General features: G+C 49.6%; 1 protein-coding gene across 4 annotated transcripts in view; it reads right to left on the reverse strand.

The window, feature by feature from the left end:
• Positions 1-14,799, reverse strand: part of MMD2 (monocyte to macrophage differentiation associated 2) — a 67,967-nt gene that overhangs the window by 38,870 nt on the left and 14,298 nt on the right. The gene's annotated exons all lie outside the window — the stretch shown is intronic.

Below are 14,799 nucleotides of genomic sequence, written 5' to 3' on the forward strand. Positions count from 1 at the left end.
GCTTCACGTATGCCGGTATGGGCAGGGCAGGAGTGAAAGCTGGGCAAGGGGGTCTGCCAGGCACTGTGTCTCCAAAAAAAAAGACGAAAGAGACACAGAGAGGGCAACATCAAATGAAGACAGACACATGGGGAGGACAGCCATGTGATGGTGGAGGCAGAGATTGTGGCAATGTGAAGAAATATCTGCTGTTCTAAGCCACTGGTGTGTGGTCACCTGTGATTCCAGCCCTCGGACACAAACACAGGTGCATGTCATGTTTGTTTTTTTCTTTATTTTTATTTCTTTTTAATTTGAGACTGAGTCTTGCTCTATTACCCAGGCTGGAGTGCAATGGCGTGATCTCAGCTCACTGCAACCTCCGCCTCCTGGGTTCAAGTGATTCTCCTGCCTCAGACTCCTGAGTAGCTGGGATTACAGGCGCCTGCCACCACGCCCGGCTATTTTTTGTAATTTTAGTAGAGACGGGGTTTCACCATGTTGGCCAGGCTGGTCTTGAACTCCTGACCTCAGGTGATCCACCTGTCTCAGGCTCCTAAAGTGCTGGGATTACAGGCTTGAGCCACTGAGCCCGGCCTTTGTTGTTGGTTTTTGTTTTTGTTTTTTCGAGAAAGGGTCTTGCTCTGTGGCCCCACTATCATAGCTCACTGCAGTCTCGACCTCCTGGGCTCGAGCAATCCTCCCACCTCAGCCTCCCAAATAGCTGGGATTACAGGTGCACACCACCACACCTGGCTATTTTATTTTATTTTTATTTTTGTAGAAGCGAGGTCTCACTATGTTGTCCAGGCTGGTCTCAAACTCCTGACCTCAGTTAATCCTCCCACCTCAGCCTCCCAAAGTGTTGGGATTACAGGCATGAGCCACTGTGCCTGGCCTCTTTACCTTTTTCTTTTGAAACAGGGTCTCACCCTGTCACCCAGGCTGGAGTGCAGTGGTGTGATCACAGCTCACTGCAAGCTTGAACTCCTGAGCTCAAGGGATCCTCCCTTGTCAGGTGCACTCCACCATGCCCAGCTAATACTTTTTAATTTTTGTAGAGATAGAGTCTCACTATATTGCTCAGGCTGGTCTCCAACTCCTGGGCTCAAGCAATCCTCCTGCCTCAGCCTCCTGAGTTACAGGTGCCTGCCACCACACCCAGCTAATTTTTTAATTTTTTGTTTAGACTGGGTCTTGCTCTGTTGCCCAGGCTGGTTGCAAACTCCTGACCTCAAACAATCATCCTCCCTTGGCCTCCCAAAGTGCTGGGATTACAGGAATGAGCCACTGTGCCCGGCCTCACAGTATTCATTTAGAGAGACTCTGCCCAAAAGCCCTCCAGGAGGCCGGGCCAATTTACGCTTCCCACCAACTGGGCAGGGAGTCCGGAGACCAACTATGAGGGTGTGGTTTGCACCGGTCTCCAAGGTGGGAAACCTATTCTCCCCCTGAGGTCTCCCCCTCTACCTGCCACCAGGTGCAGGCCTGCAGCCCTGGCTCCTCTTGCTCCTGTAACAAACACCAGCCACATGGGTCCCAGGGTGATGTCACGGTTGCCGTGGCGACCTGGGGCGGGCAGTTATTTATTTATTTCTGAGTTCCACAAGACTCTCCTTGTCTCTCAGTCACTGTGGCCATTGAATGCTGGCGGAGAGGGGAGAGGGAGGCCCGGAGACAGGGCCGTGGGCAAACGACCAAGAAACAGTGTTCCCACCACCCTGAAGACCCGAGCACTTTCCCTTTAACTCCTTGCGACCTCATTTCTTTCCTCCCTAAACCTCTAGTCATGCATTTTAAGAAAAAGTGAATTCATATTTTAATTTGCATTATAATTTACATAAAGCAAAATTTCCTCTTTTTTTGCTATAGTTTTGTGAGTTTTGACAAATGCGGAGAGTCCTATAACTGCCACCGCCACCATCAAGATGAATAACAGATCCACCATCCCCCAGAATTCTCTCCTGCCCCCTCTTTGCACCTGAAACCTCTGCCCAGCGTCAGCTGGGCAGCCAAGGCCCTGTCCCCTGTCCTCTGTGCTTTTTTTTTTTTTTTTTTTTTGAGATGGAGTTTTGCTCTGTCACCCAGGCTGAAGTGCAGTGGCACAATCTCAGCTCACTGCAGCCTCCACCTCTCGGGTTCAAGTGATTCTCCTGCCTCAGCCTCCTGAGTATCTGGGGTTACAGGCATGCGCCACCACCCCTGTCTAATTTTTGCATTTTTAGTAGAAACGGGTGATCTCACCATGTTGGCCAGGCTGGTCTTGAACTCCCAACCTCAGGTGATCCACCCGCCTTGGCCTCCCAAACCACTGGGATTACAGGCGTGAGCCACCAGGCCTGGCCTCGGTGCTTTGCCTTTTCCAGAATGTCACATACGTGGAGTCACACAGCAGTTGTACAGCCTTTTTTAAAAAAAAATGTTTAAAAAGAATCTGTTGTATAGGGTTGAAAGTGCATTCTTAGGTGAAAAGAAACTACTCTGAATGCCAAAGAGGGATTTACTTATTTTCACTTAAAATGTATTGTGGTCAGGCGCGGTGGCTCACGCCTGTAATCCCAGCGCTTTGGGAGGCTGAGGCCAGAGGATCGCTTGAGACCAGCTTTGGCAACATAGCAAGACCGGGTCTCTACAAAATATTAAAAAATTACCTGGGTGTGGTGGCATGTGCCTGTGGTCCCAGCTGCTTGGGAGGCCGAGGCAAGAGGATCGCTTGAGCCCAGGAGGTCAAGGCTGCAGTGAGCCAAGATCGTGCCACTGCACTCCAGCCTGGGTGACAGAGCATGATCGTCTCAAAATAAAACAAAATGTATTGAAGGTGAATTTGTTTTATACTAAAAGAAAATGGCCCCTCCTAAATGGAATATTATCTTTCCTGGTGATTATTCTCGACTCTTCCATCCCTATCTTTGCTCCTGCATCCCCTTTGCAGTCTGGCTTTATTGTTCGGCAGGGAGCATCTGAGGTTCCTCCTCCCTGGTATTGCACGTCCCTTCCTTTTTACTGCTGAGCAGTATTGCTTTGCATGGACATACCAGAGTTTGTTCATCCGTTCTCCAGTTGAGGGATAATAAATGCATTTTTTTTTTTTTTTTTTTTTTTTTAGATACGGTCTATCACCCTGGCTGGAGTGCAGTGGTACCATCATAGCTCACTGCAGCCTCACACTCTGGGGCCCAATCATTCCTCCTGCCTCAGCCTCCCAAGTAGCTGAGACCACAGGTACACACCACCATGCCTGGTTAATTTTTAAATTTTTTGTAGAGACAGGCTCTTGATATGTTGCCCAGGCTGGTCTCAAACTCCTGGACTCAAGTGATCCTCTAGCCTCAGCCTCCCAAAGTATTGGGATTACAGGCATGAGACACTGTGCCCGGCCATTAGCCATTTTTTTCTTTCTTTCTCTTTTTTTTTTTTTGAGACAGTCTCCCAGGCTGGAGTGCAATGGTGCAATCTCAGCTCACTGCAACCTCTCCCTCCCGGGTTCAAGCAATTCTCCTGCCTCAGCCTCCCAAGTGGCTGGGATTACAGGCATCCGCCACCATGCCCAGCTAATTTTTGAATTTTGACTACAGACGAGGTTTTGCCATGTTGGCCAGGCTGGTCTCAAACTCCTGACCTCAAGTGATCTGCCCACCTCGGCCCCCCAAAGTGCTGGGATTACAGGCATGAGCCACTATACCCGGCCCACAATGCTTTTATTTTTTCCACCACCACACCTGACTAATTTTTTTGGATTTTTAGCCGAGACAGGGTTTTGCCATGTTGCCCAGGCTGGTCTCAAACTGCCGGCCTCAAGCAATCCTCCTGCCTCTGATTCCCAAAGTGCTGGGTTACAGGTGTGAGCCACTGGGCCTGGCCAGGACGCATTTTCAACAAGTGAAATGCATAGATAAAATTGAGATGTGTTAGAACAGAGGTGGCAGTCAGAGAGGCAGCCTTGACTGTGGGAAACTTCTCTTGAAAGAGCCAACGTTTCTAGCAGGCCGTGGCTGGTTAAACTAAAGGAGGGAAGTGGCCTTTTCTTCCTCCTCCTCCCTGGAGAACAGAATCCTCATTTCGTAGCCAACCCTTACTGCTTAGATGAGCACATGGCCATGGCTTGGTGGAGGACTCCCAAACTGAGCCAGGACCCAGAGCCAAACGCTGGCAGGAGACGAAGAGAGAATGTTGAATTCTCACCCGGAACTTGAGGAGGTACAGGCTTTGGAGCTTGGCACTGTTGGGTGGAAAATGCATGCATGAGCAGTTAACCGCTGTGTGAGCTAGGGAAAATTACTTAACGTCTCTGGGCTGCAGCTTCCAGGTATGTAAACGGGAATAATATTACCTAGCCTGCAGGTGTCATAAAGAATACAGTTTAAGGCCAAGCGCGGTGGCTCACGCCTGTGATCCCGGCACTTTGAAAGGCTGAGGCGGGCGGATAACCTGAGGTCAGGAGTTAAAAGCCAGCCTGGCCCACATGGTGAAACCCATCTCTACTAAAAATACAAAAATTAACCAGGCATGGTGGCGCACACCTGTAATTCCAGCTCCTCAGGAGGCTGAGGCAGGAGAATCTCTTGAACCCGGGACGTGGAGGTTGCACGGAGATGAGATCGCGCTACCACACTCCAGCCTGGGAGACAGAGCGAGACTCTGTCTCAAAAAAAGAAAAACAAAATTAGCTATACGTGGTGGTGCATAAATGTAGTTTCAGCTACTTGAGAGGGTGAGGCGAGAGGATCACTTGAGCCAGGAGGTTGAGGCTGCAGTGAGCTATGATCATGCCACTGCACTCCAGCCTGGGCCACAGAGTGAGACCCTGTCGCAAAGAATAATAATAAAATACTGGGCCGGGCGCGGTGGCTCACGCTTGTAATCCCAGCACTTTGGGAGGCCGAGGCGGGCGGATCACGAGGTCAGGAGATCGAGACCACGGTGAAACCCCGTCTCTACCAAAAATACAAAAAATTAGCCGGGCTTGGTGGCGGGCGCCTGTAGTCCCAGCTACTCGGAGAGGCTGAGGCAGGAGAATGGCGTGAACCCGGGAGGCGGAGCTTGCAGTGAGCCGAGATCGCGCCACTGCACTCCAGCCTGGGTGACAGAGCAAGACTCCATCTCAAAAAAAAAAAAAAATAAAATAAAATAAAATAAAATACTGATGACTGGGCTCCACATCCAGAGATTTCAGTTTATTCGGTCTGGGGTAAAGCCTGGATATTGGCATGTTTATAAGTTTCTTTTTTTTTTTAGCATTTAAAAAATGGGCATAGGCTGGGCGCAGTGGCTCATGCTTGTAATCCCAGCACTTTGGGAGGCCGAGGAGGGCGGATCACGAGGTCAGGAGATCGAGACCACGGTGAAACCCCGTCTCTACTAAAAATACAAAAAAATTAGCCGGGCGTGGTGGCAGGCACCTGTAGTCCCAGCTACTCGGGAGGCTGAAGCAGGAGAATGGCGTGAACCCAGGAGGCGGAGCTTGCAGTGAGCCGAGATCGCGCCACCGCACTCCAGCCTGCGCGACAGAGCGAGACTCCATCTCAAAAAAAAAAAAAAAAGGGCACAGACAGTGAGACTTTATTTCCACAAAAAAATAAAAAAATTAGCCAGACGTGGTGGCATGCATCTGCACTCCCAACTACTCAGGAGGCTGAGGTGGGAGGATCACTGGAGCTCAGGGAGGTTGAGGCTGCAGGGAGCCATGATTGAGCCACTGCACTCCAGCCTGAATAACAGAGAAAGACCCTGTCTCAAAAAAAAAAAAAAAAAAAAAAATTGTGTATGTTGATGGTGCTATACCATGATGCTTGGCATTGTGGAATGGCTTCAATATCAACTGCTTGCTTTGGACCCTGTACTTGCGTTATGTAAGATGTTCCACTAGGGGAATTGGAGGAAGGATACTCAGGATCTTTCTACCATTTTTGCAACTGCCTGTGCATTTATAATTATTTCCAAATAAAAATTTTTGGCCGGGTGCGATGGCTCATGCCTGCAATCCCAGCACTTTGGGAGGCCGAGGCAAGCAGATCACCTGAGGTCAGGAGTTTGAGACTAGCCTGGTCAACACTGAGAAACCCCATCTCTACTAAAAATACAAAAACTACGCATGCGTGGTGGTGGGCACCTGTGAGCCCAGCTACTTGGGAGGCTGAGGCAGGAAAATCACTTAAACCCGGGAGGCAGAGGTTGCCGTGATCTGAGATCGTGCCACTGCATTCCAGCCTGGGTGACAAGAATGAAATTCTGTCTCAAAAAAAAAAAAAGGAAAAAAAATGTAAAGTGAAATCACATACAATGCAAAGATGTTCATCAAAATCAAATGAAAAAATCAAGTAATAAAATTATATACACAACATGATTTCATTAGTGTAAAACACACACACCCCACAATATTTTAGAAACATAAATGCATAGAAATAGGCTTGAAAGAAAACAGGGAGATTGGTGAGTTTGGGGGCGCTGGTCACAGAAGACTTTGCCCCCCTCCCTTATTTTTTAATTTTTAGGATTGGGTGGGAGATAAAGAGTCTTTCATTTGACTTGTGTTGTTTGAATCTTTATAAGATTGTATTCAAATTTTACTCATATAACTACAATAAAAGTGTTATTTTTCCTTCATTATTAATTTATTTTGTAGAGATGGGGTTTCACTGTGTTGCTCAGGCTGGTTTTGAACTCACGGGCTAAAGCAATCCTCCTGCCTCAGCCTCCCAAAGAGCTGGGATTGCAGGCATGAGCCATCACACCCAGCCTAAAAAATGCTAAAATTATACAGGAAATGTTTGCCACAGAATATTTTATTTTATTTTTATTTTTTTGAGACAAAGTCTTGGTCTGACTGTCACCCAGGCTGGAGTGCAACGGCGCGATCTCAGCTCAATGCAACTTCCGCCTCCTGGGTTCAAGCAATTCTCTTCCCTCAGCCTCCCAAGTAGCTGGGATGACAGGTGTTTGCCACCACACCTGGCTAATTTTTTGTATTTTTAGTAGAGATGGGGTTTCACCATGTTGGTCAGGATGGTCTCAAACTCCTGATCTCAAGTGATCCACCCGCCTCGGCCTCCCAAAGTGTTGGAATTACAGGCGTGAGCCATCATGCCCAGCCCACACAGTCTTTAAAGGGTGTCTTAGTCCATCTTCTGCCGGAATACTTGAGACTGGGTAATTTATAAAGAAATTATTATGGGCCGGGCGTGGTGGCTCATGCCTGTAATCCAGCACTTTGGGAGGCTGAGGCGGGTGGATCACCTGAGGTCAGGGGTTCAAGACCAGCCTGGCCAACATGGCGAAACCCTGTCTCTACTAAAAATACAAAAATTAGCCAGGCACAGTGGCGCGCACCTGTAATCCCAGCTACTTGAGAGGCTGAGGCAGGAGAATCACTTGAATCCGGGAGGTGAAGGTTGCAGTGAGCCGGGATCGCACTACTGTGCTCCAGCCTGGGCAACAGAGAGAGACTCTGACACAAAAAGAAAGAAAGACAGAAAGAGAGAGAGAGAGAGAAAGAGAGAGAGAGAGAGAGAGAAAGAAAGAAAGAAAGAAAGAAAGAAAGAAAGAAAGAAAGAAAGAAAGAAAGAGACAGAAAGGAGGGAAGGAGGGAAGGAGGGAAAGAGGGAAGGAGGGAAGGAAGGAAGGAAGGAAGGAAGGGAAATTATTATAAATTATAAATTATTTTTTGCTGTTTTGTTTTTTAGAGAAAATAATGACAGGTTCTCGCCCTGTCATTCACGCTGAAATGCACTAGCACAATCATAGCTTGTTGCAGCCTCCAGCTCCTGGGTTCAAGCGATGTTCCTGCTTCAGCCTCCCAAGTAACTGGGACTGCAGGCATGCACCACCACACCCAGCTAATTTTTAATGTTTTGTAGAGACAGAATCTCGCCATATTGCCCAGGCTGGTCTCGAACTCCTGGGCTCAATTGATCCCACCCTGCCTCAGCCTCTCGAGTAGCTAGGACTACAGGTATGCGTCACTACATCCAGCTAATTTTTAAACATTTTTTTGTAGAGATGGAGTCTCACTATTGTTGCCCAGGCTGGTCTCAAACTCCTGGCCTCAAGCAGTCCTCCTCCTTTGGCCTCCCAAAGCACTGAGATTACAGGCATGAGCCACATCACCTGGTCCTAAGAAAACAATTTAATTTCTTTTTCTTTTTTCTTTTTTTCTTTCTTTTTTTTTTTTTTGAGACAGAGTTTTGCTCTTGTTGCCCAGGCTGGAGTGCAATGGCGTGATCTCAGCTCACTGCAATCTCCACCTACCGGTTCAAAAGATTCTCCTGCCTCAGCCTCCCCCATAGCTGGGATTACAGGTGCCCACCACTATGCCCGGCTAATTTTTGTATTTTTAGTAGAGACGGGGTTTTGCCATGTTGGTCAGGCTGGTCTCAAACTCCTGACCTCGTGATCCACCCACCTTGGCCTCCCAAAGTGCTGGGATTACAGGCATGAGCCACCATGCCTGGCCCAACAATTTAATTTCTTACAGCTCCTTAGGCTGGGAAGTCCAGGGTCTAGGGACTGTGTCTGGTGGGGGCCTTCTTGTTGCTGAGGACGCTGTAGAATCCCGAGGCAGTGTGGGGCATCCTGTGGTGAGGGGCCTGTATGTGCTAACTCAAGTCTCTTTTTCTCCTCTTCTAAAGCCACTAATGCCTTACCCTCAAGACCGAAGCTAATCCTAATCACCTCCCAAAGGTCCCACCCCTCCAATACCACAGTCAAATTTCCCACCCTCTTAATACTGTTACAATCAGGATTAAGTTTCAGAATAAGTTTTCAAAGAGACAAACATTCGAAACACAGCAAGGGGCAAGGCCAGGTTGTCGACTTGGAAAGGCAGAAGAAGGTATAAAAGAAAGCAAAGCCAACCTTTGGCTGTAGCAGAGGAGAGACTGGGGAGACAGGCATGAGAAATGTTATTTTATTTATATTTGTGTGTTACTTGACCAGCTACAATGTTCATGTACTACCTCAGTGATCTTTTTAAAATCCTATCAAATAAAAAACATTTTAAATAAAGTCAAGTTTTGGAATCAACACTCAAGGCCAGATGACATCAAACAAGCTGCATCAAAGTTGGGGAGGGGTGGCTGGGCTTGACGGCTCACGCCTGTAATCCCAGCACTTTGGGAGGTTGGGGCGGTGGATCACCTAAGATCAGGAGTTGGAGACCAGCCTGGCCAACATGGTGAAACCCCGTCTCTACTAAAAATACAAAAAAATTAGCTGAGCATGGTGGTGGGCACTTGTAATCCCAGCTACTCGGGAGACTGAGGCAGGAGAATCACTTGAACTAGAGACAGAGGTTGCAGTCAGTTGAGATCATGCCACTGCACTCCAGCCTGGGTGACAGAGCGAGACTCCGTCTCAAAAAAAAAAACCAAAAAAACAAAGTTGAGGAGGGGAGGTGCTAGGTAAAAGGAATCCTGGAGGCTGGGCCCGGTGGCTCATACCTGTAATCCCGGCACTAGGGAGGCAGGAGGACGGCTTGAGGCCAGGAGTTCAAGACCAGCCTGGGCAACACAGCAAGACCCTTTCTCTACAAAAAAATTTAAAAGTTAGCCAGGCGTGGTGGTGTGTACCTGTGGTCTCACCTGCCCAGGAGGCTGAGGTGGGAGAATAGCTTGAACCCAGGAATTTGAGGCTACAGTGAGCTATGATCATGTCACTGCACTCCAGCCTGGGCAACAGAGAGAGACCTTGTCTCAGAAAACAAAAAAAGTCTTGGAAACTACCCAAATGCCTACCCATGGTAGAATTAGCATAGAAATATTCACACAATGGAACACTAGATAGTAATGAGAATGAATGAATTACAGCTTTCAGAAGAAATAAGGACACTCTGCAGATCGCAGACAAATGTCAAATGGCGGTGCACACACTTCCAATCTATTTCTTTCTTTCTTTCTTTCTTTTTGAGATGGAGTCTTGCACTGTTGCCCACGCTGGAGTGCAGTGGCACAATCTCGGCTCACTGCAACCTCTGCCTTCCAAGTTCAAGCGATCTCCTGCCTCAGCCTCCTGAGTAGGTGGGACTACAGGTGTACAGAACCACATTGGCTAATTTTTTTTTGTATTTTTACTAGAGACGGGGTTTTGCCATGTTGGCTAGGCTGGTCTTGAACTCCTGACCTCAAGCAATCCAACCGCCTTGGCATCCCAAAATGCTGGCATTACAGGCGTGAGCCACCGCACCTGGCCCAATCTATTTCTATAAACTTCAAGAACAGGCAACACAGGTCTTATGAAGGTCCGATGAAGCCAGGAGAATGGCTGCCCTTGACGGTAGTGATGACTGACTGACGGGGTGTGAAGGGGTTCCCGGGGCCTGGCATGTTGAGCATCCTGACCTAGGTGCAGGGTCCAGCACACCCCAGCTCCCCCAGCTCCCTCCTCCGAAGTCTGGCAGGAGCCAGGCCCAGTCTCAGAGCTCAGCTTCTGCAATTCCTCCCTCTCTCTCTGACCTGACCCAGCTGGGGTCTATGGCCCCCAGAGAGAAGCCTGACCCCTTTCATGAATGAGCCCAGGCCCGGGAACGCGGCTGCAGCCACCCCTCCCAGGCTGGGCTGGTGCCTGTCAGTGGCGACCCTGAGTCCCTTGGACAGAGGACTAGAGAGATTTGCCCAGGCTCCTACACAAAGGGGGTTCTGTCCGTCTGTCCCACAGAGGCAAAGGACCACGCAGGGCCAAGCTGGCCCCGGCCGTGCTAAGCCTGTCTCCCCCTCTCCGCTTGGCCCTGGCCGCTTCTTTGTGTCCATTCATGAATTCAAGACTCCTCCTGAAAGGCTGGCGGTATCTTGGCTCAGTCTTTGGGAAACAGTCCTTGGGCCGGTGCCACCTGGGAATGATCATGAAATAAAATCCTAGGGCAGACAGTGATGGGAACAGGAAGGGGAAACTGAGCAAGGGGTGGAAGGGGCCCGGGCTTGCATCTCGTGCCAGAGGCGGGGGACATTGGCATGATCTGCAGGAGACAGCACTCAGGTGCACTGTGCGTGGCATCCCGTGTGAACGGCCCCCTGGGCCAGGGGGTACTGACCCGACAGATCTGAGACCAGTTCCCAGCCTTGGCGCCCACCCTGTGGCTTCCCGGGAAATCTCTTCCCCTGTGGGATGAGAAGGGTCCGTATCTCCAAAGCCAGGACCATCTCCCAGCCTCAGGAGGCTCCCAGATGCTAACAAGTGAGAAGGGGCCATGGTCATCGCTGGCTGCTCTGAGTGGGGTTAGGAGAAGGGGTCGCCCCAACAAAGATGGGGGCCCCTTTGCCACCTGTTCGTCCTCAGCTAGCTCCTGGGTAGGCCTCTGTGAACATGCCACAGACACCAGCCCTAACCATCAAGCCCACCTTCCACCTGACCTAGGGGCTGTCACCCACCAATCATCTCCCAGAGACTCCTGTGACGTCACCAACAGCCAATCAAAGTGTCCCAGGTTGGCAGGTCAGAGGCAGCCTTACTTTGAGAGTTGGTAAGTTTTCAGGCAATAGCAGAAAAAGGACACTTCTGACCGGGGCGCGGTGGCTCGCGCCTGTAATCCCAGCACTTTGGGAGGGGGAGGCAGGTAGATCACTTGGGGCCAGGAATTCAAAGCCAGCCTGGCCAACATGGCAAAACCCTGTCTCTACTAAAAATACAAAAATGAGCCGGGCGTGGTGGCGGGTGCCTGTAATCCCAGCTACTCAGTAGGCTGAGGCAGGAGAATCGATTGAACCTGGGAGGCAGAGGTTACAGTGAGCCGAGATGGTACCACTGCACTCCAGCCTGGACGACAGAGTGAGACTGTCTCAAAAAAAAAAAAGACACTTTTTTTAAACAGTCGAATACTGCATTTTATTATTATTTTTCTTTATACTTTTTTAAACTTCTGTTTTAGGTTCAGGGGTACATGTGCAGGTTTGTTATGTAGGTAAATTGCATGTCACGGGGGTCTGGTGTCCCTGACTCAGATAAAGAAATTAATAAATGTCTTCCCAATAGCACCAGGAAGGTTGCACCACAAATGTATCTTTAAAGAGTCCTTGAGGTGACAAAATAATCCACATGCCAAAGGACACTTTAAAGATACATTTGTGGTGCAACATTCCTGGTGCTGGTAGGAGGTCATTTATTTATTTATATATTTTTGAGATGAAGTCTCACCCTGTCGCCCAAGCTGAAGTGCAGTGGCATGATCTCAGCTCACTGCAGCCTCCACCTCCTGAGTTCAAGTGATCCTTCTGCCTCAGCCTCCCGAGTAGCTGGGACTACAGGCACGTGCCACCATGCCCAGCTAATTTTTGTATTTTTAGTAGAGACAGTGTTTTGCCATGTTGGCCAGGCTGGTCTTGAACTCCTGACCTCAGATGATCCACTGCCTTGACCTCCCAAAGTGCTGGGATTACAGGCTTGAGACACCATGCCCGGTCTTATTTTTTATTTTTATTTTTTCTATAGAGATGGGGGGTCTTGCCATGTTGCCCAGGCTGTTCTCGAACACCTGGCCTCATGTGATTCTCCTGCCTTGGCCTCCCAAAGTGCTGGGATTACAGGTGTGTGCCACCTGGCCCTGCCTGGGAGGACATTTCTCTCTTTTTTTTTTTTTAATTTTAAATTTTTAAAAAATTAATTAGAAATGGAGTCTTGCTATGTTGCCCAGGCTGGTCTTGCACTCCGGGCCTCAAGCTATCCTCCTGCCTCAGCCTCTCGAAGTGCTGGGATTACAGGCATGAGCCCTACACCCGGCCCTAGGAGGGCATTTCTAATTCCCGTTACACTTTCCATCCTGTCTATACCTCTTTTTTTTTTTTTGAGACGGAGTTTCGCTCTTGTTGCCCAGGCTGGAGTGCAATGGTGCTATCTCCACTCATTGCAACCTCTGCCTCCCGGGTTCAAGCGATTCTCCTGCCTCTGCCTCCCAAGTAGCTGGGACTACAGACACGCACCACCACCACACCCGGCTTTGTTGTTTGTTTGTTTTTTAGTAGAGACGGGGTTTCACCATGTTGTTCAGGCTGGTCTTGAACTTCTGACCTCAAGTGATCCACCCACCTCGGCCTCCCGAAGTGCTGGGATTACAGGATGAGCCACCATGCCCGGCCCCATCCTGTCTATTCTTCTGTCCTAACTCCATCCCAGCCAGTGACCCCTTAGATAGTTGGAGTACACTTCAGGAGGTCCTGCCCTTTTTTTTTTCTTTTCTTTTTTTTTTTTTTTTTTTTGAGACGGAGTCTCTCACTGTTGCCCAGGCCGGAGTGCAATGGCGCGATCTCGGCTCATTGCAACCTCCGCCTTCCGGGTTCAAGCGATTCTCCTGCCTCAGTCTCCTGAGTAGCTGAGATTACAGACGCCTGCCACCATACCTGGCTAATTTTTTGTATTTTTAGTAGAGATGGAGTTTCACTATGTTGGCCAGGCTGTTCTCAAACTCCTGACCTTGTGATCCACCTGCCTCGGCCTCCCAAAGTACTGGGATTACAGGCATGACCCACTGCGCCTGGCCTTTTTTCTGTATTTTTAGTAAACACGGGGTTTCACCATGTTGATCTCAATCTCCTAACCTCGTGATCCACCCGCCTTAGCCTCCCAAAGTGCTGGGATTACAGGTGTGCACCACCGTGCCCGGTCGGTCCTGCCCTTTTCAACTCACACCCTACCCATTTCACAGAAGAGAAGACTGAGACCCAACTGCTTTACTCTGATGCCCCCTAGCAGTGCCCATTACCTAGCTTGTATCAAAGGGCAGGGGGAGAGTTTAGGCTGAGCACGCACATTGTGGCCACAGAAAACCTCTAGATTTGGAGTCCAGTGGCCGGCATGTTAGCCCTGCAGTCTAGCCCTGGCTGTGCAACCCAGGAAATGGTACTTAACCTCCCTGAGCTTGAAGCCCTTCTGGAAAATTCCTGTCCTAGACACTTCACAAACTGCCTTGAGAGCCGAAGAGGAGGGCAGCTTGAAGACAAATCACTGTTGTTGACTGATTATTTTATTTTACTTTATTTTTTGAGACAGGATCTTGCTCTGTCACTCAGGCTAGAGTGCAGTGGCACGATCACGGCTCATGCAGCCTCTAACTCCTGGGCTCAAGTGATCCTCCCACCTCAACCTCCTGAGTAGCTGGGACTATAGGTGCACGCCACCACCGCCAACTAATTTTCTCTTTATTTTTTGTAGAGATGAGGTCTCACTACGTTGCTCAGGCTGGTCTTGAACTCTTGAGCTCAAGCAATCTTCCCACCTCAGCCTCCCAAGTAGCTGGGGACTACAGCTGCACCCTACCATGTCCAAGACTCCCTCTCTACAAAAAATGTAAAAATTAGCTGGGTATAGTGGCACATGCCTGTAGTCCCAGCTACTGGGGAGGCTGAGGAGCGAGGATCACTTGAGCCCAGGAGTTCAAGGCTGCAGTGAGCTATGATCGAACCACTGCACTCCAGCCTGGGCAATAGAGCAAGAAAAAAAAAAAAAATTGGAATCCATTCTGAAGGAAATTAGCAAATCCTTCCCATCCCTCCCCCGGCCCCAGGGAAACTTTAGCCCTGGGCTCACTTGGAGGGAGCAAAGGTGGCTCTAGTTCCAGAGATGAGGGGAGCCAGGGGGGAGCCCACCCTCCTGCTGGAGCCAAGAGGCATGACCTGGGCCAGCCCACCCCACGCTGGATCTGTGGAGCAGGCTCCGGAGTGGCCAGTGCTCTCCGTGTTTCAACCCTCTCAGCACTCCTACTATTCTGGCGAGAGGACTGGTGGAAGATTGGGGAGGCCTTGGAATGGCCATTCTCCACCAGAATGGTCCAGCCTGGCCAGTGGCCCAGTGGTCATGGGTCCAGTGTGCCATCACAGAGCTCTTCTTCTTCTTCTTCTTCCT

This window comes from Symphalangus syndactylus, chromosome 9 (assembly GCF_028878055.3).
Source record: "Symphalangus syndactylus isolate Jambi chromosome 9, NHGRI_mSymSyn1-v2.1_pri, whole genome shotgun sequence".
Lineage (NCBI taxonomy): Eukaryota > Metazoa > Chordata > Mammalia > Primates > Hylobatidae > Symphalangus > Symphalangus syndactylus.